The 25,802-nt window shown below is 42.8% G+C and overlaps 1 pseudogene across 1 annotated transcript; it reads left to right on the forward strand.

Annotated features, from left to right (window-relative positions):
• The first annotated feature begins 1,036 nt into the window (after positions 1–1,036).
• On the forward strand, positions 1,037–25,287 carry LOC147891409 (long chain base biosynthesis protein 2a-like; annotated as a pseudogene). Its single transcript, XR_015542632.1, has 7 exons — positions 1,037–1,366; positions 1,585–1,650; positions 5,922–6,008; positions 6,647–6,792; positions 6,879–7,000; positions 12,751–12,844; positions 24,862–25,287. The product of XR_015542632.1 is annotated as a long chain base biosynthesis protein 2a-like (transcript).
• The last annotated feature ends 515 nt before the right edge of the window (positions 25,288–25,802 follow it).

Raw genomic sequence — 25,802 nt, forward strand, 5'->3', positions numbered from 1 at the left:
TCAAATAAACAATCACTGGGGCTGTGTTGATAACGAAGGGCAACGTCAATTGAGTGCTAGTTTTCAACACTGGGTGTGAGATCTGGGTCTGTAGTTGTAACAAGAATTAAACTTCATCATCAGATTGACTTATCGTTTCAACAATTGGATTAAAGCAATAAGGGTGTATAGAATTGTCATCATACAAGCCCGTAATGGGGACAATACGTTTTCATTACCACACTGCATACATATCTTTCCAATTGTAGATGACCACACTTGAATCGGTCTTCGAAGGAACTTTGTAAGCCATGCAATAAGGTATTTGTCGTGTGTTTTAACTCCATGTTGTACACGTATGAAGCTCAAATCCAAATATGTGTTGAAACAGTTTATTGTGTGCTAGTCAATGTTGTGCAAGTTCGAAACAAAAAATTGGATTATTATAGTCCATAGTTGTTCAAAGGTCATCCTGTTTTTCAAGGTACGCGAGTGTGTCAAACAAACAATCGCTTGGTGTGTCACCATAATGCATGACACGGATTAAGTTATGTTTGTGCAAGATGTTATCAATTGATTTGTTTGGGTCCATTGTTGTTTTGAACGCCGGGCTTGCCTTTTTTTTCTTAAAAGAGGAAAAATTATCACCTGGGCTACCTTTACAGTTTCAAATGAATCACTTTGATATCCTTCTAAAAGCGGTGCAAAGAGAATAGAAAATAACTAAAACAATGAAGGTTTTATAAATGATATCTTCTGGATTAGTATACAATCTTTGTAAAAAACAATCTTTTCACCAACATGCATAAAGCTTGATGGGCACACATAAAGCCCGTTTGGCTGGCATAAAGCTCGTTCAACAGGAAAACATCAGTTTTTAGACGAACCGGCTTTTTTGGCAAACGACCTTTTTTTTTCCCCAAGCGAGCAAGATTTTCTGATGAACAGAGTGATCGGGGGGGCTAAGAAGTGAAGAATTGGAGGGGGGGCAATGCGAGGAGGGTGAGGAGCGGACGGAAGCAATGGAGATGGAGATGGTTGGTTGATGGCGGAAGACGAACGAGAAGAAGAAGATGATGATGATGATGATCAGCGGCTTGGAGACTCTCCAAGAAGAAGATGATGATGATGATGATGATTGCGGGTCAAAGTTTGCTTTGACAAACCGGACTTTTGATTTCGCACGGCAATAGTCTATGGCGGATTTGCACAGCTCCTCTCTATCAATCGCTTCTACTTGCTCCAATTTTCACATCTTTTCGTTATGGTTGCCATCCCTTACTTCACCGCCATCTCCACCTACGTCAGCTATGGCTTGCTCTTCGTCTTCGGCTACCTTCGTGACTTCTTCCGCCCCCTCTTCCGCGCTCATTATTCCAACCCCAAGGTATGCCATGCCTTCTTCCCTTCTGGTTTTGCACAACTCATTTGATTCTTTTCCTGAGCTCGCCTCCCCAATCGACGCTTTGTCCATCGGAATCGCGGCATTGGCATTGGCATTCCGCGCCTCGGCATTGCCTGCGGATCTGATACGATGGGTCGTACGAGTACTTGCAACAACGAATCGCACGAACCTGCTTTCCTTGTACTGCTTTTTCCTGGCAGGGATATGCTCCTCTTTGCCGCGATTTTGAAGTCTTCTACACCCGGAGGCTGTATCACCGAATCGAGGTACGTGCGAACTAACACTTCCCTAACCGGTTTCGAGTTTTCTGTTGTTCTGTGTGAGTTTGATTGCGGTCTGTTAAGAGAGGTTGCCAAACTCGCGTAAAGATGTTCTCGATTCTGGATGGATTCTTGACAAATCTGCACTAGAAAGCTACAACCTGAGCAATACAACCGGATTCTTTTTTCTCTTAAGCTGTGATCATTCCAAACTTCTCCTACAGTAGAATATTATGTCGCTCAAAACACAAGCACTCTCTCTCTCTGCACAGCACGAAAGCATTGAAGAGAAATCTCAGTACACAATTCAGCCCACATGCTATTCTTACAAAATCCCACTTGAGTAGTTTTACAAAGAGCTCTCAGCTCACTTTCTTGGCCACAGGCCACTTGTCAATTTACTATCCTAATTACAGGGCAGCTCTGGAATCTTTGTAGTCCTTGGTCACATGGTGATGTAGATTCCTCCTGCTAAGCTGCTTTAGACTCCCTTTAAATGTAGGGCATTTTACTCCCCTTGGTACCTGCAGCCATTTAATAAAACATACCACCATGGCGTCCATTAAATGTTAGCGCTTTTGCATGCAAAATAAACTTTAGACTAGTCCTAGTCGTTGTGGGCGTCCCCACTAAACACATGCGCCCATAACATAGAGAATACTTTGGTTAACTGAGGTCAAGCCTCTTGACTATAATTAAAGTCAAATCTCTCCGACTGCGGTTGGAAATAACTTTGTTGATTGAAGTCAATCCTCCTTGGCTAAAGCCAAATCTTGTTTGTCGAAACCAATACTCTCTGACCGAAGTCACTTTGGTTAATTGTGTTAACCCTCTTGGCATGAGCCAAGCCTCTCTAACCAAGGTTAGGCTTACTTAACCGGAGTTAAGTAACTTTGACCGAAGTCAATACTTTCACCAATAGAAAATAACTCTTTGACCATAATTAAATAAATGCAGAACTCTATAATTATGCTCAAATAAATGGTTAATAGGAACTATGATGTGGAGTATTTACAACTTGGTAACATCTCCTCGGTTTCTATTGAGTTGACGTCAACTGAAAAGCTTCGTTGTAAATATCTAGGAGCTGTGGATGATCGGACAACATGTTTTCATCTATCCACTTAGCATTCAATGCCGAATAGTTCTTGAATTTTACAAGGTATCTATAAAATTCCTTGCCCTGAGGGCCTTTGCGTACAGTATGGTACACAATCTGCTCTGGCTGAAGGACCTCCTCCAGCTCATCCACTTCCGGTTGATCTTTTGTTATTGGCTGTGTAGGCTTTGGTCCTTGATATTGCTTTAGAAGACTCACATGAAAGGCATTGTGAATCCTCCAATGCTCTGGCACTGCCAATCTGTATGCAACCTCATTAATCTCGTATGTAACCTTGAAAGGGCCATAATATCTGGGAGATAACGTTGCGCACACTTTTTCTTTGCCTTTAAGCTTGTGGAGCTGCTTTTTCGAACTTCAAAAGCACCCAATCCCCTCACTTGAGATCTAGCTGTCTATTATGCTTATCTCTAACCTTCTTATGCTTTTCTTGAGACCTTTCTATTGCGGCTGAAAGCTGTCTGGAGGTCTGACATACTGATCAGCTACAAATATCTCCTCAGGATAGGTGGCAAAATCACCTTTTCATAAATGATCTCAAAGGGGCTTTCCCTGTGGAGTTGTGAACAGTATTACTATACGCAAACTCCACCAAGTGGAAGGTACTTTTGCCAATCTGATTTTTGGTCAGCCACGTAGAATTTCAAAAGATCCAACACTGTTGAATTTGCTACTGGGATTTGACCATCTGTCTGGGGATGGAAAGAAGAAGAAAAATTCAATTTCGTCCCCATATTATTAAATAAGGCTCCAGAATAGGCTGGGGTCTTGGTCATTGACAATCCTAGACTACTATCCTAATTACATGCCGCATGGGGCAGCTCTAGAATGTTTGTAGTCCTTGGTCACATGGTGATGTAGACTCCTCCTGCTAAGCGGCCTTAGCCTTCCTTAAATGTAGGGCATTTTGCCCCTCTTGGTACTTGCAGCCATTTAATGAAACATACCACCATGGCGCCCATAAAATGTTAGGGCTCTTGCATGTAAAATAAACTTTGGACTAGTCCTAGTCACTGTGGGCGTCCCCACTAAGCATATGTACAAATAACAGAGAATACTTTGGTTAACCGAGGTCAACCCTTTTGACTATAATTAAGGACCCTTTTGACTATAATTAAGGGGCTTTGACGAGGCCTTAATTAAAGTCAAACTCGCCGATTGGGGTTGGAAATAACTTGGTTGACTGAAGTCAACCTTCCTTGGCTAAAGTCTTGTGGGTCGAAACCAACACTCTCTGACCGAAGTCAGCTCTGAAATACTTTGGTTACCGTAGGTAATCCTCTTGAAGTCTCCCTAACCAAGATTAGGCTTGCTTAATTGGGGTTAAGAGTTTGACCAATGGAAAATAACTTTGACCATAATTAAATAAAACGAGAACTCTATAATTAATTAACTCTTTGACCATAATTAAATAAAACGAGAACTCTATAATCATCATCAAATAAATGGTCGACTGGAACTTTCACTTGGAGTATTTACAACTTGGTGAGAAAGGGCCTTTATGTTTCCGTGCATTTTGACATTCCCCGACAAGTTGCTTCTGGGTATTGCAAGGGCCTAGTTTACGCTTTTTCTTGGTTCTGTTTTATAGACCAGAAAGCTTTTCATAGCAAAGTCTGAACATCAATTGTATGGTAAAGGTTCTTCACTTTCACAAGGTCATCTAAGGTTTTTTGTCCTTTCACCTTCGATAAGTCAACTTAGAAGTTTAGTTCATGAATAGGGAGATACTTCTGTTTCACATCAGCTCAAGTCGTTCGTATTTCATATAGTATCTCCTTCTAACAGGCGACAAGCTCTATCATCGTGTGCTAGCAGCACAATCTCAAGATATTGATATTCTGAGAAGCAGAAATGCACATTCTAGCTGGGCTGCTGCCCGCCTCTTTCAGAGAAGGCTGTACATAGCTATGATCTTCGTCTGAGTTGGTGTTTTAACGTTTCAACTTTAAATGCACATACATTCTAGCTGGACTGCTGAGCGCCCCTCTCAGAGAAGGCTGTACATTGCTATGATCTTGGTCGGAAAGGTGTTTAACGTTTCAACTTGATTTGTTCTGATGGTGTTTCAGACCTTCTACCGTGCTGAAATATGAACTGAGAGATAGAGCTGAGAACTCCTGATTTAAAAGACTTCCCCTCCAAATACAAGCGATGGCTCTAGGAGGGTGCCGAGCATTCTGTGGTCTGAGTCTTATGGTCCATATGTGCTGTCATCAATGCCAGTTTCAAATTTCAAGGAATAACATCTCTGGGGAGGATATGGGGATGAACAGTGTGAGCAGCTGTTGCATCTGTCTAAGTAGACACTTTTTTCGCCATTCAGTTGACATGTGCTTCTCTGACTTTACCTCTATTAAATCAGCTACAATAGTTGTGTGTCCTGAAACCAATCAGCTCTTGGCCAGATTCAATCCATGGACCATGGTGGAGATGGGCAGTATGACGTTTGGAATATTCTCTTGGGCGCTACACATAATACCTTTAGAAGCCTAACAATAACTCTCATTCAGAAGACACCATATCAGATATGTATGACAAGACCTTGGTATCTCAAATGCTCCAATGCGAGATATCACTACTGCATGAGAGAAAAGACAACTTCAAACGCTATCAAGTTTGAAGCCGGCACCTTGTGGCATTTCACTGAAGAGACAGCAATCAAAGCGTCTGGGCTTGATGGATTAGCAAGTCGACTGGCAGGGAATGCACCCAAAGCCTGAACCCTGGTAGCAAGATTTGGTGAAACAAAGTCTCTTCAGTCTCCACTCATCGTGTGTACTCTATGGACGATGGATTTAATTCTGTGGAAGCTCCAGCTAAGTCAAATACTAGAGTAGGGTTAAGTGTCTACTTCGTTTAATGTTAGGAATGCTACACATTCATTTAGAATATGCCTGTGTGGTTTTGCTTTTGTGTGTGCCACGTGCTTGGATTCTTTGTAGTTTTGAAGGCTCTCAGATTGATGAAGGCATAACAAATATAGGAAAGATGGCAGGTTGATTTCTGTGTAGAGTGCAGTATTATGGTTCAATAGTTGGGAGGGAATGTAGCATTTTTACACCCATCTTCAAACAAAAATTGTTTTAAACTTGTAGACTTTCAGCCAATGTGGTGCGGGCAATGCAGTATTCTTAAATTTTGTTGCTTTGTGTAGGATTGCTTCCATCACCCGATTGCAAGTGCGCCAGATGCATGGATTGATGTTGTAGAACACCATTCGAATGACAACAACAAGACTCTAATGTGGGTAATGTTTTAATGCTTGGGAGGTATCAGAAATAATATAGGAAGAGAAAAGGAGGCAAAAGTCCTAATAATATCCATTGATTTAAAACTGATCTATCAATGCACATATGTCTGGCGATTGTTTTCTTCTTGTTTGGTTGGTGATGAAGGCCACTGTTTCTCAATTGCTGTGGTTTCTGGGATTAGTTTCTTTTTATTGTCCTTGTTTTTGGAATTGACCTTTACAATCTGGCAGTTGTACTGACGTACCATGGGCTCCACGGTTGAGCGAAAGAGAACATATCTCATCATCATCGCAGTAGCAAGAACCAAACGCGTGAATAATATATTTCCTTTCAAGACTTTGATAGAACTTGTGTTCAACATCATTGTTTTCGTTCTATTGATTTGAGAACATATGTATCATACCATGGATATCAGGTCGGACTTTATAGATGTTGTGTAAGTCTAAATTATATCAATAGGACCATGTTAGAGTCAAATACAATTTATATACATCTATGTTTTGCATGATTATTATCATATGGGTGCCGTGGAGTTAATTCCAGCTAGTTTCATTTGTCGAGAAAAAAAACTGGAAACACTCCTTTTTGCTCGTTTCTGACTGCTAATGAGCGGGAATGTGTGCTTTACCCAGTTGAACTGAAAGAACTCAGATGTTTAAATCTTGGTTCGTACAACTATCTTGGTTTTGGTGCTCCTGATGAGTACTGCACACCGCGAGTGATCCAGTCACTGAAAACGTTCTCAGAGCACTTGCAGCAGCCGTGTGGATGGCGGTGAGATTTTGGAGGTTCATGTTAGATATTCACTACTTATTGTCAAACCATTTTCATCACTTGTTTATGTGGTTCCAATGCGACAGGAAACACGATATTGCATGAGGAGCTTTTAGCATTGATAGCAAGATTTGTGGGAAAACCTGCAGCAATGGTCTATGGCATGGGTTTTGCTACCAACTCATTAACTCCTTCTTTGATAGGAAAGGTAATCTTGCACATATTCTATTTCATTTCAATCTCAGGAATGTGTTGCTTTCAAATGTTCTGGCAGTGGAACATTTTTGTCTGGTGTGGAGAATTGGTGATTGTAATTGTGATACTGGTTTTTCTTTGGCATTTTTATAGAAAATGTTGCCGATTAAAAAATGTTCTTAGTCACTTGATCTAGTATTGTGTCCCTTAAAACATACACTGTTGGAAATAGGGTTGGTCACCTCCGCACCTTTGAGCCCCCATATGAGGAGTGCATCAGGGGGGTGGCCCATAGAATAGGATTAGGCATGGGGCTGTCCACAGATGGAAAGGGCAGATCTGGCCAGGGTTTCCAACAAGAGATGACTGCGTGGAGAAGGCGCTGATGTCAGCATGTGTACAGACTGTTTGAAGGCATTCCAGGACCCGGAACAAGGCTGGAATGATACAAGAAGAAGGCACACAGGTTCAGCAGGGTTTGGAAGGCTTATGCGCAGCCTTTGGACAGCTATACAAGGCTGCAATTCCTTGGTCCAGTGGCTGGAAGCCATGTGGCCAGGCAGGCACCCCCCCCTAAATCTGTTTTGGAGTCAGCTATTTTATAAAAGGGCCCCCATTCACCATCACTTGGAGCAGCCACAAAAGGGCAGAGAGGAGCAGGAAGACTGGCAGCAGTTGGGCCTATTTCCAGGAGGTGAACCAAGCTGAAAGGCCTCCAGACTTAGCTCAGAGTGGCAGCCCAGCTAGTCTGGCTTTCCGGGCAACAAGGTGGGAGGGATCCTTTGGACAGAGAGTCTACATAAGCTCAAAGGAGCACGCGGGCTCAAAGATCTAGAGGTGCCAGGGATATAGTAGGAGAACATTTTGGTATTGTATTGTGTCCAGTTTGTGGACGGACAGAAACATATGAGTGTTGCTTCTATATTTGTCTTGGTGCACAGTCTATTTGCTGGCTTACACACTTGTTTTTTTTAGTGAAATGTTTGTTGCTTCCTATTACATGATCACTATCCGAAAATGGGATGTGGCAAAATACATCAAGAGAAGATTTCACACACATGGATGGTTGTGAAGTACACACATGTTTATGAAGCTTGATTGCATAATGAAACACTTCCGCGTGTAACTGCTGTGCCCATCTATCAGTCTTCCACTGTGGGATACCCTCTGTAGGGATTTCAATTTCTAACATGGTATCAGAGCCTTGACAGAAGTTCTTGGGAAGTGGAGCTTGGAGGCAAGGAACTTGTTGAAGGACGACCTTGATTCATTGCTCGAAGGAATTAGCTTCGGTGTCTAAAGGATTGTACCCAGGCAGGAGCTCAGATTCAGGCAAGTGGATTGTACCCAGGCGGGAGGCTCAGGTACAAGCAGGGGTCTGAAGGATTGTACCCAGGTAGGAGGCTCAGGTTCAGACTTGTGTACGACACTCTAAACCCTTTACCTCTTTCAGCTCATTATCATGGCCAATAGATTTTAAATCCCAAGTTTTGGTGAGACAAGCAGGCTCGACAGGACCAATTACCATTTTACCGTGACTACCCCAGCCACATGGACGCCAGTAGTGGTGCTTATGCCAGCAACCCCTCTTAGTAAGGTCATGACAGACTGGGATGTGGAAGCCTTGGCTATCATTGTGGGTAGACGGCGGATATGGTGCTGCCTCATATTCAGATGTCGAACTCTTCTTTCGAGGCTTGGACGACATTGAGAGATACGTATGAGCTCAATAATGAGACGAGAATCTTGGACCTCGAGATGGAGATGTATGGCATGAGGATGAATGAATGGGAATCAGTACAAGAAGACATCACTTAAATGAAGGTGGTGTGGAATCAGCTGGCAGCAGTTGGTCAAAGGATGAGCTCGACTAGGATGGCAAGGTTGTTGCTGGGAATGCTCCCACGGAGCTCTAGTAGTTTTGTGACTACGATGACTATAGGGCAAAGGGCAGTGCCGGTGACTTTCGAGGAGTGGTTCCTACTTGAGAAAAGAAGTACGACACTGTGGATAAGGACGACAAAGCCCTGATAGCAAGACCAAAGGCAAGGGCAAGGGTAATCCTGGCAAAGGCAAGCCCAAATCTGACGAAGGAGTGGACTTTTCAGATGAAGAAAACAAGAAGAAGACAGAGAAAGAGAAGAAGTGCTACTATTGCGATGAGCCATGACATTTTGTAAAGGATTGCAAAAAGAAGAAGGCTGATAAGAACAAGAAGGGTGCCAGCTCAGAGTCAGCTGGTGATGACAGAGGAACTTTTCTTGGTGGCAACTCCGAGCGCTGCTGAGATTAGGTCTATGGACCCCGGTATTATTGTCAGAATGTCAGACATTGAGGATTGGTCAGGTGAGGAGTTAGAGTCCTTTGTGAAGGTGATGGACAGAAATGAGTGCCTGGAGTCATGAAAGGAGATCTCCTAGTTCAAGCCCATCCTCTTCTACTACTTTTCTTCTTCCTCTTCCTCATCTTCTTCTATATCCTGGGGACACTCTCGTCATAAGCACAGAAGAAGGAGATCTGGATCTTGAAGCAGAGACTTCAAGGAAGGTGGTAAGTTGGTCAAGTTCACTACTTTTAATGGAAAGTATGGAGCCACTCAAAATGCTTTGCAGTTTATTCATCAGTTTGATTTAGCCTTCAAAACGGGGCACTATCGCGAGAAGTCCAAGTTAAAGATTGTAAGTCTTCACGTGACAAATAATGCCAGTGCTTGGTGGGGAGCTCTTCTAGTTGCAGAAGAGGCTCCAAAGACATGGAAAGACTTTAAGAAGCAGTTTTTACCCAAGAATTTCTTTGATGATGTTCATACAGCCTGGGAAATTGTGTGCATGGAAGCTTCTGACACCATCGAGACATATAATCAAAAGTTTTGGACAGCTTATCTTCAGATCAAGAAATTTCAGAAATGACGAAGCTTCGGAAGTATCGAGCGGGATTGCTTCCCAACATATGAATTCAAGTAAGCATTGATTCAAAGAAGACAAAGCTCCGAGATTTGATGCATTCAGCTTCCGTGGTTGAACTGTTAAGGGGAGACCTCCTTCACTCTATGGCAGGGAAAAGGGAAGGGTGTGGATACTAGTAAGAGGGTTGTGGCACCAACCCAAGGTTCAAAAAGATTTCATCCTCAGCAGCCGAGGGGCCCATTCAAGCCCTTCAAAGGGAAGTCAAAGTTTACTCCCGAACAGATTGAAACCTTCCGAAACGAGGGTAAGTGTTTCCATTGCAGAAAAGAAGGGCATATGGCTGCCCAATTGTGGGTCCAAGGGAGCAGAAAACGCCAAGAGAACCGCCAAAGCTTGTGGCGGACTTGGGAGGAGTCCCAGATATGTTGGGTAGAACCACAGAACCAAGAAACCGGAAACTTTGCCTCGCGCGGGGTAAAGTAAGAGACCAGCATGCCTTTATTCTTTTTTATCCAGGAGCTACTGATAATTTCATTTCAAAAGATCTAGCTTTGAGGCTACGAATTAAGACGTAAGAATTGGGATAATCTTTGGATGCAGAGCATGTTTTTGAAGGGGTCACATCTTTGTTTGGAAAGCTCATAATTCATGTACAGGACTATGTAGACCACGAAGAGTTTTATGTTTCACCACTCAAGCATTATGATGCTATTTTGGGTATGTCGTGGTTCCATTGAAAGGAGGTAGTTCTTGATTCTAAAGCAAGAACCCTCAATTTTGTGCATCGGAATAAGCAACACAAGATTTTGGCCAAGGGAAACCAGTTGTATCAAATATTTCCATTGCTAAATCAATAAAGTCTGCAATTTCTGCGTATATGGTCTTTGTTAAAGAGAAAGAGGGTGAATCTCAAGTCAGAATAAGTCCTTTAGGAAAAGGAAAAATTCAGTTTCTAGAATCTTTCAAAAATTGTTTTTCATATTCTCTACCAGGAGAGCTTCCTCTAGGACGACTTGAAGATCATGTTATAGAGCTCCTTCTAGGAAGTGAGCCCCCGAATCGACCACCTTATCATGTGAGTGCAGCCCAGACTGAAGAAATTATGGCATAAGTAGAGGATTTGCTCTCCAAAGGACTTATCAGGCCTAGTTCCTCACCCTTTTGTTCACCAGTGTTCTTAGTTCAAAAGAAGGATGGCTCTTATCGTATATGTGTGGATTATAGAGCTCTGAATATGTTTCCAATCCCTTGCATAGATGATATTTTGGACTAACTGAAAAGAAGCCACAATTTTCAGCCGTATTGATTTAAAAAGTGGATATCATCAAATAAGGATCCACCCACAAGATGTCCATAAGTCAGCTTTTGAGACTACTTTTGGACTTTATGAGTTTTTGGTGATGCCTTTTGGGCTTACTAATTTACCAGCCACTTTCAATCGTATGATGGACAGAATTTTCATATGCTACAGGCACTTTACAGGCACTTTCTTTGATGATATTTTGGTCTTTTCTAAGACAGAGGAAGAGCACAAAGAGCACTTGGCTACTGTGTTTCAAAAACTCTTAAACTTTTTATTAATGCCAAAAAGAGTGAATTCTTTCTTGACGAGATATTAAATGTATACAAGTGAATATATATATAAATAAATATATGTAATAAAATGCAAGTTAGATTAATTTAAATAAAGCAATAAATTAATTTAAATACAAGTTAGCTCACTTTGAGAAGGGCCATTGAGTGAATAAGTTAGAATGGTTTAAACCACGGTAAAGGGTTAATCTTTAGAAATTCGGAAGAAGAAAGGTCAATTGAACGCACAGACGGACACATTGCATAATGTTGCTGCCATGTGACATGCACCTTCGTAAGAGCCTTCGCTTCTGGATCTCATATACCTTCACAATTTAATCTCTAGATGCTTTTAGTTGTTTGCCTATCTCAAACAAGGACTCTTCGTGTGTTATCTTATGTTATTGTCATGTGTTTTGCTTTATTTCATATGTTCAATTTATATATTGTTTCACTTGACTTTGAATGGGACACAAGCTGTTCCTCTTTTCATGCTATTTTTATTGCTTCAAGTCCAAATTCTATATTTCATCTGCAAACTCCAAGTCTGTTTTTTTCCGCATATTAGTTAGACATTTTAATTGTGTCATATGCAATATTTTATTATGATGAAGTTTTCGAATGTTTCAAATTGCAAATCAATGTTTCTGACTGTCGTGAGTGTTGATGGAAAGATATCTGAAACTCAACTTGCAATGTTTCTGAATTTTTTTTAGATCAGTAACTACGGACCACTGTCTCGCTCCCTCTCTCTCACTTGTGCCCCGGCAGCCTTCTCTCCCCTCTTGTTTATTAGTATAGTTACTCACTTTCAGCAGAGTCAAGTTCGAGTTCAAGTGTTGCTCTTTTTCTTTGGTTTCTTGCTTAGGCTTTGCTGTTGCTTTTGCATGTAGGAGGCCTTGCTTTGTTTCACTTCAACTGTCCTTGAGTTTCTGGTATTAACATATGGGTGGCAAGGTTGTCAATGCATTCAGATTTGCTTTTGCATGTAGGAGGCCTTGCTTTGTTTCACTTCAACTGTCCTTGAGTTTCTGGTATTAACATATGGGTGGCAAGGTTGTCAATGCATTCAGATGGGTTTGTTTCCTGTTAGCCATTTTGGCACAAGCTCATATTTAAATCTGGGAATTATTTTGTCTCACTATTTCGGTATGTAGGAGGTCTTGCTTCTGCATGTAGGAGGCCTTGCTTTGTTTCATTTCAACTGTCCTTGAGTTTCTGGTGTTAACATATGCATATTTAAATTTGGGAATTATTTTGTCTCACTATTTCGGTATTGTTGTAGGGGGGACTTGTAATTAGTGATTCTCTTAATCACTCGTCAATTGTTGCTGGAGTGCGTGCTTCAGGTGCCAAAGTGGCTGTTTTCCAGCACAATGGTAAGAAGCGGGTGCTCTTGAAAATCATTTGTTGTGTGGTGTGCCTTGGCAAGTCGAACTAGACACTGATGTCTTACAAGAGGCCGGTTTAAACAATAATTAAGTTTCCATTTATGTATGCTCATGCAAAAGTTCAAGATAAAGATTTTGAAACCCTTTGGAACCTTCTTAGAGCAGTTTATTCTTACGCGGGTCTTTAGAAACCTAGTATAGCTGCTTATGCTTGGGCACTGATGACGACCTAAGCATTGCTTTGCTTGCTAGGTATGCCTACTTTTTTTTTTTTTTGGTTAGCTCATTTTTCTCCTCTTTCATTTTCTCTTTTATTTTCATTGTAGAATTTTGGTCTTTAGAACAACAAAAATATGAATTTGTACAATTGGATATGTTCTAATCTTACAAAGGTATATACAATTTATTCTTATGTAGTCAAATATTTCTTTTATTTCGTAACATTCGATATATTATGCTGGCCTATCAGTTGGACCTGCCTCCCTCCACTAAGATCCATAATGTATTTCATGTGTCCTTGCTTAAAAAGCATGTGGGAGCAGATATTCTAGTTATTTCAGAGTTGCCTCCCATGGATATTGGGTTACAGGGACAAAATCCTAGAAATAAGGTTTTGACAGAATACTATATAAATGGAAGGAGTTACTAGAGATGATTCATAATGTATACGTATTTAGTACTTATACCCATTTTTTTCCATTCAGTTGTATCACTTGTGTCCATTTTGAGGACAAAATTTTGTGAGTAGGTGGGCAACATTAGTGAATTCTAGTTTACCAGCTAGTTAGTTGATGTGCCTTGTTAGTATAAAAAAAGGGGTCTCACTCATTGAAAGCACTTCAGTATTTTCTTGTGCATGTGGTGGTGTTATTGGGCTTGATTGTGGGCTTGCCATGTGGCACCCCTGTTGTATTATCCCATATAAGTAAGAGTGACGCTTTTTCCTTCCCTTTTCCCTCTATTTCTGCAATCCTTGCTATTCAGTCTCTTGGCTTTTCCTAAACTAGTTAATGCTAGCTAAGTTTAGTAAAGTCTTGTTTCAATCTTTCCATAATCTTGTTCTAAGGTACTCCGATCTAGAGTTGTAAACCTTGCTCTGATACCATGTTGGAAATAGAGGATAGAATCACTCACACCCCTCACTCCCGATCTAGCTCATACAACACTTGTAGAGACGGAGAAACAGATAGCCAAAACTCAGATATATTCTTCCACAATCGTGGGCAGACAAAAGCTCAACGGGTGAGCATGTACAAACAGCCAAAGGATGCTGTGAACTGCTGAGCCTACTTCTCTCCCTCTGCGCGCTTGCCTGTGCAAGGCTGTAAGTGCAGGTGATAAGAAATGAGGGGGGGAGAGGGGGCTTTTTATAGGCCCTACTTGGGGCTGGAAAAACCGACCAGCAGGGGGTTGGTCCCCTGCTTGCAGCACCGACCTGTAGGCTGGCCTCCACCGACCTGGTTGGCTGACTTGGGCCAGCCCTATAAAAGGGCCAATGTGCCCAGCACATGGGCGGCTGATGCAGACCCTAGGTGGCACCATTTCCAACTCCATATGCTGCGTAGAAGGGCCGCGCCCCTCTCCTTTGCTGCGTGGGTTTCCAGCCTGGTAGGTACTCTGTCCCCTGTCCCCTTGTCCCCTCAAAACGGGGGCTCACAGTTGGGGTAGTGACTTTTCTAACACTAGACAGGGGTGTGGGAAGAAGAAGAGGCTAACATACTGCCTTCTATAATAGGTCCCGATCTCAAGGCTTGTCCACGGCGCTCCATGCCTTAGGTAGACTGCTCCGAACAGCAGCTTATACTGTCATACTGTCCACGCCTAAGGCAGACTTCTCGGAACAGTCCTCTTCCTCCTGCCTGAAATCTCCTGCTGCAGACCCTGATCAGCCCGTTGATTCGCCCTCAGATCTCCTTGAGCAAGCTGCTAGGAATTACTGCCTCCTTAAATCTCCTGCTGCAGACCCTCATCATCCCCTTGAATCGCCCCAGAACTCCTTGGGCAAGCTGCTAGGAATTACTGCCTCAGATCGCCTTTAGCAGGCTGCTCCTGCTGCCTCAAATCGCCTTGAACAGGATGCTAGGAACTGCTGCCTCAGATCGCCTTTGGTTGGCTGCTCCTGCTGCCTTAGGTCACCTTGAACCAGCCCTACGTAGCAATGCATTATGCCCCTGAGCACGTCAGCTTGTCGTGTTCCCCTGATCCATGATCAACCATGGCGAATGATACCATGTGAGAGTTGTGCACGTGCAGAATTGCGCCCACGTGCGCGCACGCGCACACACACACACACACACACACACAGATTATTAAAGTCTTCGGAGGGCTGATGGGTCTATGAGACTATAAGAAACCTGATACAACAAGCTGAAGGGACAGAGCTACTAAAACGAGCATCATCACCCATGCTAGATGCTAAATGCTAAATGATGCATAGTCTTGGAAAGCATCAGTATGACAGTCATAACCGCAACATCATGTACACCATCAACATCACCATGTCACATCAAGTCCTGTGCCAAGTCTAGCTCGATACAACAGATACTGGAGCGCTAGGAGAGAGGTCATGGTAGACCCAAAGATTGGTGAGGCTGCAGTGGTACAAAATCAAGGATAGAGCACTGCCAGCTATCCATGGGTGGGGTCCGGCATGGTCTCTGGCTGCAGCTCTACGTCTGACTAGGGACGCAGTAACTCGTGTAGTTCGTGTGGGTCGTGTCTCAACTCTGAACATGGAAGGGATATCTCCGAGTGTGATCTATGTGTCCTCTCTCTGTTGGGTAAGTTGTGCCACTGGCTCTGGATCTCTGCCTTGCCGACTATCTGAGGAATGAGGGTCTGCTTGATCTGGCTGAAAGAACTCTATGATTATGCTCTGAGAGGAGTCTACTTATATGCTCTGCCCCTACCTCCGTAGTCTAAGCAAGTGCCCTCGATGCTTAATTGTTTCATGAATGAAGGCAGCTAAGCATCTCTGATCCAGATAGGAAAGGAAGTGAGAGAGCAGTCCAGAGCTATCTCTGAAAGAGATAGTAGTAGCGGCCTTGAATCTCATAACATCAGGGCATCTGAATCCTCCGACTCGATCTCCTGTAGACTACATAGGACACAAATACGCCTCTCTTGGTACTCCCTGAGCTCGTCCACTCTCAATACGGAGTCGATGTGATGAAACCCGAATTGCCCAATAGAGATCCTCAATGAGTGGGGGAGATGAATCTGGGTACATCTTGGGGGATCAATGAAGTCTCCAGCACAGCAGTTTGCTCCTATGTTGGAGAGCATCAGGAGGAAACTCATTTTTTGGAGTTCTGTCAAACTTGTCCTTGCATCCAGAGTAGTGGTTAACCAGGTATTATTGGCTACTACTTGGTTCGTTTGCTCATGTTGGTGCAGATCTAGAGGTTTTATCTCTCAGCTCATGAGATCTATCAAGAACTTCCTACGGAGCAGGTTAGATGGCACCTTAGATGTTGTAGCTAGGAGGGTCTCAATATTATTGCCTTGCTTTGCAAGTTTGTAGTGAGAGGATTGATGCCTGGACAGGAGCCTTGGAAAGATTTTTTCTTACACAGCATTTAGTCTTGTACACCATCTCACGGGGGGATTGGATGGCCAGCTCGAGATGGATTTTTACTTCAGGCCTCCCTCTTCCCCTCTCATGGCTGCCATTCTGAAAGCTTGGGGCAGCTTCAGAGGCACTCTTCAGAGAGTTCCACCCTCCTCTCACGAAGAAATGGACAGGCAACCAGTCATGTGGAATGACTCTATATTGGATGAGTATGGCAAATCACTAGGAATGTCACATTATATGTAGTGGTCTAGATGGGAGAGGGGACCTGCTTCCACAATAGGTTCCTAGAAGGCTTTTAGGAAGCTTCCAAAGGATCAGAGACTCTTATCAGTTGGCCACCTTAGATGAAGTGTAGTTAGGATGCAGCAGATAGATGCAGCCATACCAGCAGAGTGGATAAATACATATGACATGCCTATCACAGAGTCCACTTAGTTGGGATCTTTTACAGGGACGGGTATTCCTTTATAGGTTATTAAATTGCGGGATGCACTTGAGGAGACCCTTGTCTTTGATGTTCAGTCGGGAGGCAGACTTCTTAGATCTTCAGATGATATTCTTGTGGATGTTCCCTTCCAGCGTGTTAGGATTGCTAGTTACATGGAGTGCGGCAAGGACTCACAGTGGTATCTTAATCTTGACCTTGTTCTCCTGGCACTTAAGTCTTGGAGACTCTGGTTATATAGTGGTTCCCCCATTAGGTTCTTACAGTGGGATTGAAGGGAATGGGAGTGGATTGATGAAGGGCACCGAGAGAAGAGCATCCCCTTCTTTCGTTACACAGTTAGAAATGCCAAGAGATTTCAGCTTAGCAGTAGAGGCTGGAGTTTCTCCAGAGCTCCTCATTGGTATATCAGATTTCTGCAGAGGTGCAGAAAAACTTTTGAAGGAGGCTCTGAAAATCCCTCAGGAATAGAAAGATAACTCTCTTCTTTTGGATTTCTATGCATGAAGGGATTACAGTGAACCTGTGGAGATCCAAGTTCGGGGCTGGCCCTACTTGTTCTCGATGCCATGTAGCAGTTGAGTCAGTTCAGTATTGCCTCTGGGAATGCAGACATGCAAGGATGATCTGGAAGGGTGTTGCTAGGTTTTTTAGCATAGTTCATAGAGCAACCTTCTTCATGACTTGGGGGTCAGTGGCATGGTTATCTCTTACTGGCCCTCAGGTGTCTTTTGAGGGACATGACTCAGAGTAGCCTTCATTATACAATGGCACTCTGTGGATTCTTGTTCTCTCTAGGATGTTCCCTTCACTCCTTTCAGAGCTGCTCATGCCTCGGTGGACACATCATGGGAGATTCTGGCTAGCATTGCAGCTTGGCATATTTGGAGGGCCAAAGGTATGGAGGCAGGTTCACCCTTCCCAGTCTATGGCCAGTATATGGATTGATACTATACGCACATTGGTGGCCATCTGGGAGAGCATGCAGGGATCCTCCAGAGCAGCTACAGCCAGGAGAGGTACTTTTTTCAGAGTTTAAAGAGGATCTCCTTTCTTTTCAGAGTCTCCTTCAGGGTTGAGGTGGCACTTTCAGCCTCCATCTTGGATTTTTGTTAGCTCGTTTTGAGCCAGTTCTTTCTCATGCATAGCATGATGTACTTCCGTATTAGAGCTTGCTCTTGCGGTTTTCATTCGTACTTAATGAAGTAAACTTTTTGAAAAAAAAAAGAAAGAGGAACAAACTTAGGGTTCAAATCTTGCTAGGCCAAGTGAAATGGAATGCTTATTAGATTCTAGGACTGTCAAAGAGAGAAGAGGAGAGAGGCTATCCTCTCTTGGACATTTTTGCATTGGAAGAGCCTTGAGACCTCAAGCAGCACACAGTATGTGAAAGGGGACTCCAAGTGGCCATTGTGATATTTAAGAACTCCCTCGTGATTTGGGCCTAAACCTCAGCCTCTACCTCGAGTAGATTGCTCTGCCTTGAACTGCTTATAGAAGGAGGTAGACATCTCGAAAACCTGCTGGAAATCTGAATGAATCTATCCCTCCTCATCACAAAAGCACTTGAGTTGTGTCCTTACTAATCTAGCTCATACTTTCATCCTATCTCCCTCTTGTATTCATGATCTAATGTTTGTCACTTAAAAATTGGCAGCTTATACTGTCTTCCTATCTCCCTCTTGTGCACTCATAGTGTTCTACCAATGATTGAGAGTCTAATGCACTCATAGTGGTCTGGCAACTATTGAGAGTCTAGGTGTGCTACCCTTAGCTCCCTCAATGGAGGCTAGATTGCATTGTAAGGTCCACTTCCACTTGTATAAGGATTGCTTTCCTCATTGAGACAAGTTATTGTGTGAAGTTCCTACATAGTCTTCTCTTTATGTTTGATGCATCGTGCACGTTTAAATTGCCCACGGAGCATTAGATATTGTGATTCAAGGATCCCTCCTTATGGGCTGTCTACCCATCATTTCATAACAACCAAGCGACTTTCAGGAACTGAGATTCACAAAGAAATTCCAACTTTCCCTTTTTCACCAACATCATGTTGAATTTTTGAAAATGTAACATCATTTGCATTGATAGAATTGTAGGGAAATTTTTTTAACTTGGAAAATATTAGGAGGGCCTTCCTCCCCCTCATCCTTGGACCTACCCTCTTTGTCCCTCCCTATGCCATCCCTCCCCATCTCCCTATGCACGATGGCTCTTGTGCATTTGTACACTCCTTTGCTGCCCCTCCTGGGCTCTTTGTTTGACACTCCCATTGGGCATCAACCTTGTTGCACCGCCTCCTTTTTCTACGACTTGCCTAGATCATGCGACATTTCTCTTCCCCACCCTTGCAAGCCATACCAGCGTCCTCATGGGGCTGCTCATCATCCCCTCATGGATTTTCCTTCCCCCCCTCTTACCATTTCTCCTTGCTTGTCACCCCCCTCTGTCTCCTTGCACTCCTCAAGGTTGCTTCTCCAGCAGCCTCCTTTCACCTTCCCCATGGGGCTTCTCTCTCCGTTGTGTTTATCTCGTGGGGTGCTCTCATGTCCTTTTTTCCACACCTTTTCCTCCTTGTTTTGCCCTCTTTTGTCTTTTTGAGGGGCCTTCCTTGGTCCATTCAAAGGCCTTGGTGACTGTTTATGGTTGAGGCTCACATGGCAGCACCTTCCACTCACAATGCTTTCGAATTTTGCTTTCATTTGAGGTCAAACAACAATTTGATCATGTTGTTCAAAAGCTTCAAGATTTTGCAATGATGGGATGTATTGTTGGACCATGTCCCCACGACACTAGTGTTTCCAATTCTAGAACGTGAATAGCCACATGTAGGATGCCACCATTGAGATCTTTATTCTCTGGTTTATCTTGACAGAGATAGCGCAGCTCCTACTAAAGCACAGCCTGGGACATTTGATGTCACAATTTTTTTGGTATTCTTTGATATCTATGGCTTCATACTGAGAAACATGGAGACGATCTGTTACCTGCTATGCTTTCCAATCGATTGATGTTGTCTTAGGATTATTCAAGGTGGATAAGTACATCGTATTGTCTATTGAGACATCCTTTGGCATAGTCTTAGAGTCATCCAGAGCTTCGATATCTAGGTGCGAAAAAGTACGATTCGTAGTGGAGGATTTGAACTGTCTTTCCATTGGTGGAGATCATTTTGAAGGCTTGGTGGTGACAAACTTCCTTAGCAAGTGGAGGTGGTAGGGACTATCAAGACTGTGACTCAGATGTAGGGAGTTTGACCATTTGGCCAAGGCATGCCCATGCCTTAGAGGAAGCATTCTCATCAGGAGAGATTGCAGAGTGATTTCTATCCTACTTCAAGCACACCATATCAAATCTAGACATCCTTGGTGAACATGAACTCAAAGTGAAGAATGTTACGATACGTAATCTGTAGGACACTGCTTGATGGTCCCAACTGCTTCCTGAATATGTATGATGTAACAAGGCTGGCTACTGCTTTGTTTTAAGGTCATTAATACTTGGTGTTCGAATCAAGTCGTCCAAAAAGTCAGTGTTCAAGAGACCATCTTTATAACTGAGGCTCATGAACCGTGTTACTTCCTGTGGTAGTTTAATGGAGTGTCACCATCCTAAGAATAACACTTATCCCCTCAAGGGGGAAGTGTTCATTCCCTTCTCTCCTTGCTCTTTCTTTAATTGTGGATTAACAAGGGTGAGGAGCTTGCATCTGATGCCCTTTGACGTAATACATGTAAGAAAAGGTAACTAGATATCTTATTTTCCACGCAAAGTATGAGCAGTCATTGCGCAGCAGAGGGAAAGGAGTTGCAAGTGCTTCCTCTTTATATTTAGTGTAGGTATTACAGCCTTTTCTTGAGCATATCTGGGACAAGTTGTTTATTTGGTGTGACTATAAAGCATCAACTTGAATTCCCTTCCCTTTCTTAATGTATATTCATATTTGCCTCATAAATTATCTCCTTAGTTAACTTAGCACAAGTTGAAACTTAAACCGGTCCATTAGTATGAGCATGGCCATCCAAGCATGAATCCAAGTGATCTTAATGATAATTATATACTTTTTCAAAGAGAGAATTGCAGTGGGACCTTAACCTTGTGCAGTTGCAAGATTAGTGTGGGCTCCTCACCCTCCCCTCACCCTCCATACACCCTCACTCACTGCATGTACACCCTCTGTACAGTCCTCACTCAGCCTCTATACATCATCCGTTCAGCCTAGGTCGTCCTCCCCCCCCCCCCCCCCAAAAAAAAACAAAGGAGGGACTCCCCCCATGGCCTGATCTAGGGGTTAGCCTCAACAAGAAACGGGGGGCAAGAACCTGCGGGCAGCACACCATGATTGAGACCCAGACATCTACCTCTAGATCACCCTGGATTCCAATGTTGCTGACTTCCATTGACAGCCTGCACAAGTATCCACACAAATTGTTTAGATGGAGCAGACAGATAGTACAGGCAGCAGCAAGGGGGTCCATGATGTGGTCCAAGAGAGCATTTTCTCCCCATGCCCCCAGTTGATATCCACCTTGAGTGAGTGGACACACAAGTTACTTAAAGGCCTGTTCGTGATGGAGCAGACAGGTACTACAGGCAGCAGCAAAGGGGGTCCATGATATTGTCCAAGAGAGCATTTTCTCCCCATGCCCCCAGTTGATGTCCACCTTGAGTGAGTGGACACACAAGTTACTTAAAGGGCTGTTCGCCGGGATCATCAGAGATTTGGTATTCAACCCCTAGGAGTTCTTGTATGTTGTTCTGCCACAGCATGTAAACACTAGATCATATGATTTTGTTAGACCTTATGGGTGCATTAGGCACCTCTAGTTTTATATTGAGGGCGTGGTGATTTCATGATGTATTTTTGTGTTGGTTTCATAGGTCATTTTGGCCTCCTGCAGATGTTGTCAATGCATCTCTCTCTCTCTCTCTCTCTCTCTCTCTCTCTCTCTCTCTCTCTGTGCATCCTTGGGCTCTTCGACTGTAAAGTGGCATTTTTTCAAACTGCCTCTCCTCCTGACAGTGTCAAACATGCCAAATTTGGGCTTATGTCAGGGCGCCCAACTCAAACTTAAGATCTAAGTAAAACACAACTCGCAAACGGGCTAGAAACTACACATCATGAAGTACACTCAATTTGAGAGACTAGAGTGGTGTCATTCTTGAGTTTTGAAATCTTGGGTGTTCCCCCCTCCCTCCCCCCCAAGATTTGGTGTGTCTTTTGATTTCCTGATTTCTGTGTTTGCAAGGCAGCATGATGTGAAGTCTAGTCACATTTGGGACAATTCTTGCCTTATCATTTAAAAGAAGTTCATCAAATAGTTCCATCTAGTATCATAGGTATTGTTTTTTGTCATCAGTACTTTGTATTTTTCTTCTCATACACACACACACACACACATATATATAGACATGTATATATATATATATATATATACATGTATATACATATATACACATATGTATATATATATATACATATATGTATGTATGTATGTATGTATGTAGAGAGAGAGAGAGAGAGAGAGAGAGAGAGAGAATGTTGGCAGTAGTGTTAATGTCTAGAAATTGGTCAATTCTGCATTTAACAGTCCTATAAAAGGTATTGGAATGCTCTGATAGTCCTACAATGAGAAGGGCTTGTTTCACACACCGCTTTTTGTTCGACATATGCCATGACTTCTGCAAAAGTTCATGAATGTTGAAGACATGTATTCACCTCTATTTGATCTCATGATTTTGATCTTTCTGCTTGTCTGGTTTTCTACCATGGCTTTGAATTCTTGAAATTTGGAAAACACTTCAGATTTCTCTTTCAGAAAGTAGACCCAACAATATCTGCTATAGTTGTCGATGAAAGCCAAGTAGTAAAGTGAACCATTGATGCTGCGGGTCTGGGCATAACTCCATACATCTGTATGTATCAAATCAAGAATACCTTGTGCACGAGAGGTACTTTTGACAAAGTTGGTTCGCTTTTGTTTGCCGAAGGAGCATGCTTTGCAAGCTTTTCCAAGAAACTATAGCTTCGGAATCCCAATTGCCATATTCTGATTCCTGAGATCTAACAAGTACTTGAAGTTGACATGACCATATCTCGTGCCATTTTATAGATAGTGGCATTTGTTGCGATTAAGCTGACATGTCATGCTTATCTGGTACTGTAGCTAGCATTCTATATAAGCATCCTTAACACCTTTTGCTACTAGCTGACATCTTTTGGATTTGTCTCTGATAGTGCATTCATTACCGTCGAAGATGACTTTGTAATTGTGTTCCGTCATTTAACCTACTGACAAGAGGTTCTTGCTGAGCTTCAAAACATAGAGCACATCTTTCACTAATCCTTGAAATTGTTCATAGGGATAACGTCTGTCCCTTGAACTAGATTCGGTGTATTATCTGCTGTGTAGATGACATTTTTTTGACCTTCTAATGGCTTCATTTCTATGAACCATTCCTGTCATGTGGGAAATATGGGCCTATGTGGTCCTAACCCCCTCCTGGTACCTTGGAAACAATTGTGGATATGAAGAGGTATTGAGCGCAGATGACAGGGATATAAGAATCCTTGGATATATAAAGACAATGAGTCTCTCTCCCATCATCCCGCCGGTCTTTTGTTGGATGTGGGAGAGGCTCTGCATGGCTATGGGGTGGGGTGTGGGACCCCCGTACCCGATGCATCCCAATGGTGACACGTGGCATCCGGCCACATTTTCTGACATGGTATCAAAGTAGGTTCAGAGAGCCCTGCGGACTGTATGGCATACATGTGTATTGCGCATGACTCTATGGACTTTGTGAACGACTCTGGCGCGGTGGCGGCTGAAGCAGTAACTGCGCACACGTGGGAGTGGCGACCCACGTTGTGTCCGAGCTGCAGTGAATGGCGGCTGTTGTTGCTCTGTGGCCAAAACTGAATAGCACGACTGGCGCGGGAATTGATGGCCTGCGTCAATCAGTCAAAGACTGTGTGTGAACTTGGTAGCAACATTTGATTGGGCAAGCCGTGCCCTGTGTGGGGGTGGTTGCCATGTGTTTCTGACCGTGCCCTGTGTGGGTGGTCAGAGTTTGAGGCTGATCTGGCCCTGTGTGGGTGGTTAGCAATATTTGGCCGGCCAAGTTCTCTCTCATGGTGTTAGGCCCATGGGGGGAATGTTGGAAATATGGGCCTATGTGGTCCTAATCCCCTCGTGGTACCTTGGAAACAATTGTGGATATGAAGGGGTATTGAGCACAGATGACACGTGTACAAAAGAAATCCCATAAGCAACATGGGGATATAAGAATCCTTGGATATATAAAGACAATGAGCCCCTGTCCCATCATCTTGCCGGCCTTTTGTTGGATGTAGGAGAGGCTCTGCATGGCTATGGGGCGGGGTGTGGGACCCCCATACCCGGTGCATCCCGGTGAGATCCCGGTGGTGACATGTGGCATCCGGCCACGTTTTCTGACAGTTTCACCTAAACTTGCCTAATCTGGATTATAAACTTCAGCATTGGGGTGTTTGCTTGGTACTGATTACTCAATGCAGTAGAACAGAGTCTATATCATTCATCTCGTTGATAAGAGGCCTTCCAGTAACATGTCTGTCTCTTTTGTTGTTCTCTAAGTATTGGTGTTTCTTTTTATTTTTAATCGTACTAACATCTAGAAATTTGTTGATTCTGCATTTGATGGTGTCCTGTAGATTGTTAGAAGGTATTGAAACCCTATGATAGTTGTACAATCAGAGATTTTGGTGAGGGCTTGTTTTATACGTCTCTGTTTCTTCAACACAGTTTCACATGATTGATCTTGGCTTGCCTGATTTGGATTATAAACCTCAGCATTGGGTATTTGCTTGGTACTTTCGTACATTTGTAGTCATTACTCAGAACCAAGTCAATACCATTCATCTCATTGACAAGAGGCCTGCCACTAGCATGTCTATCTCTTTTATAGTTCTCTAAGCATTGGTGTTGGTCTAATGTGGTGCAGGTAATAAATGAACTTAGAGACATGGTGCACTTAAAATACTCTCCCACTGCTACTGAACAGGATGAGAATATGAGAAAGAAACTGAGCTGATACAATGTCTTGGATGCTAAATCTGCCCTGATGGTTAGAGACTTGAGAAAGCTGCACAAGATATTTTGATCCTTTTTACTGAGGTGGTGAATATCTCAATCAATTAGTTTTGCAAGGAACTATTCTGATTATGTGGATTTTTTTTGGAGACTAGAGCTAGTTATATTCCCATCATTGTGTAGAATTCTAAAATGCAAAGTTTAATTCTTCCTATGTTATGATTGCATCATAATAATTTTTTATAATAAAGGATTGAGCTGTTGTCAGAATCACAAGACATGGGTGGTCAAAGCATGGCCACACAACAAGAAGGTTGATATTGGCTTTCAAAATTGATAGGTGACATTATGTTGTACATATTAAATTCAAATAATGTATCTATTTGGACACTCATGCGCACGCACACACACACAAACACACCCCTCTGGCCATAGTTAGAGGTTTTATAACGATACTAGTGAGGAGGTGGTGATTGTGAGAAGGCAATCTGGGATTTGAACATATTTATAGGGCAGCAGGCCAACAATTGAAATTAGAAATTTCAAAACCATTTGAGCACTCTAAAGGGCATTAAATTCATACACAATACATATACCTTTGTAAGACTAGAATAAGTCCAATCATACAAATTTAGATTTTTTATTATTCTAAAGATAAAAAATCTATAAAGAATATAAAAGAGAAAATGAAAGAGAAGAAAAAAGAGGTAAACAAAAACTTTTATGAAAAACAAAAGGAAGACATACTTAGCAAGCAAAGCAACACTTATGTTGTCGTCAGTGCCCAAGCATAAGCAGCTATACTGGATTTCTAAAGACCTGCGGAGTCTCTTAGCAAACCCAGTGCTTACT

The sequence above is a fragment of the Dipteris shenzhenensis genome, chromosome 18, assembly GCF_047967505.1.
Source record: "Dipteris shenzhenensis isolate YYH24624 ecotype China chromosome 18, Dip_SZ_1.0, whole genome shotgun sequence".
Taxonomy (NCBI): domain Eukaryota; kingdom Viridiplantae; phylum Streptophyta; class Polypodiopsida; order Gleicheniales; family Dipteridaceae; genus Dipteris; species Dipteris shenzhenensis.